At 43.9% G+C, this 2,056-nt stretch overlaps 1 pseudogene; it reads left to right on the forward strand.

Moving 5' to 3' along the window:
* Nucleotides 1-1,183: 1,183 nt before the first annotated feature.
* Nucleotides 1,184-1,302, forward strand: LOC111743880 (annotated as a pseudogene).
* Nucleotides 1,303-2,056: the final 754 nt, after the last annotated feature.

Raw genomic sequence — 2,056 nt, forward strand, 5'->3', positions numbered from 1 at the left:
TGTCCAAGAACCAAACCACTGGCATTAAGATTTTTATTACAAATCTGCGCTTAAGTGAGGGAAGTAACACAGGCTCCTCGGAGAGGCCTGCCTATTGAGCTGAGGGCATTTGAGTTCATCAAACTGGTTTACTTTAATGCCAAACAAATTATCGCCCATTTGGGGTTAAATTTTGCAGCCCTGGGACATCAGTCTATACAGCCATGGTTTTGTTTCTGTCTGCTGCACCTGGGATTTTAAATAATTCCGTAGGTTAATTTTTTCCTTTCTGCTCCTGAGGGTTGGGGGTGGGGCTGTCGCTGCCCTTCCTCTGGACAACTGCTCCATGAGTTTAGAGTCCTTGAATTCAGGATATTTAGGAAGGAAGGAGAGTCTAGAACACAGTGTACACGGAAACGGAAAAGGGTTCATTCTCAAATAACCCCCAGATGACGTCCGTGAAGTCACTAGACGTGGAGGTGATCTTTGAAGACCGTCTGTGGTCTTGCGGGATTCTTTTGGCCCATGCTTCCGGGTCAGATTGTAATATACGAGTTTGAATCGAAATCCCAGCATTGATCATAAGGGGAAATAAATGAGAAGTGTAGATTATAATATACCCATTCCCGTTATTAGGGAACCCCAGACCCTCTTGTTACTTAATAGCTGGGACATGACTAGTCCGCACCCCTAATGTACTCCGACCGTGAAGATGACGGCCCTGTGTGTAATGAAGGAAACAAGCACAGGAAGGATTGAATGACACGTTCACATGTCCATTTTAGAAGCAGAGCTCTGAGGGGCCATGGAAGTTAAGTCATTGCCCTCCGAAGACACCCTATGCACCCCTCTGAAGGAGCAGGCCTGGGGAGGTAATTCCCCGATCCACAGAGAGTACTTGTAGGCAATGAAAACCCAGCTGAAGGAATTATTCCCGGAAACCGGTCTGGATGGAATTGTCTTTGCAAACTGCAGCCTGTGTACTTGAGAGACAAAGTACAATTTGGGCCAGTGCTACAGGCGACACGATGTGGTCTGTGGGCGTGGCCGACTGTGACGCCGTCTTAGACAGCGCATTAATTTTTAGTTCCGTTGCTCCACATCTTCACGCACAGATCTACTACTGAAATAGAAACAAGAATACAAATCTTTGATGCAACATTAATGAGATGTTTCAAAATAGTCTCGGTTAAATTAATGCTGAGGCTACGGCCACGCCACCCTGAACACGCCCGATCCCGTCTCATCTCGGAAGCTAAGCAGGGTCGGGCCTGGTTAGTACTTGGATGGGAGACCACCTAGGAAGACTAGGTGCTGTAGGCGTAAAAAATTAAAAAAATAAGAGGTTGTAAGCTGACAAGGTCCTTGCAATCTGTGAGGTCAACCAAGGGTTCCCTCGCCTAAAACAGGAAAAAAAATTAATGCTGAATCTGGCACAAAGGTCATATAAATGATCGATTTTTAAAAGTTTTAATGTGTAAATATTTTCAATGTAATTAATGCATGCTAGTGAGAATTAAGTATGCCCTGCGGTATATATTAAAATGGAAAGGGAGGGGCTAACCATCAAACTAGGCAAACAGATTTCTGGGCATTTGATCCCAGAAGCATGGGTTATCTCATTTTCAATGACAAACGATAGCACTGCAGTAAATGGCTACAATTTGCATAACAAACTGACGTTTTCTCTCCAATGCTTCACTTTATTCTGTGTATTCTTTACTACTAAGGACATGGAGGCACTTAAACTTCCCCAATTCCAACGTTTTAACTCCCCTAGGTTCGTCTCCTTTGGTACAATGTGTTTTTCTTTGGGGGAAAAAAAAAAAACACAACTATTTGACAGGCTTGAAGAAGACGTTGAGAGTCTGCCATTATTAAATCAAGCATGTATTTGACATTCTAGGATGAAATAGTAACACCTGAAGGCTCCACTTTCCTGCTCTGTCTGCTCGGCTGGCTCTCTCGGCACTACCCAGGGGGTGTGGATATTTGTGACTGGGTACGTGGTTGTTTTATTGGGAAAAAATTCAACTAAGTAAATTCATAGATCTAACTGGCTTTACGAAGTGGTTCA

Source organism: Pteropus vampyrus, unplaced genomic scaffold (genome assembly GCF_000151845.1).
Source record: "Pteropus vampyrus isolate Shadow unplaced genomic scaffold, Pvam_2.0 Scaffold124, whole genome shotgun sequence".
Taxonomy (NCBI): Eukaryota; Metazoa; Chordata; class Mammalia; order Chiroptera; family Pteropodidae; genus Pteropus; species Pteropus vampyrus.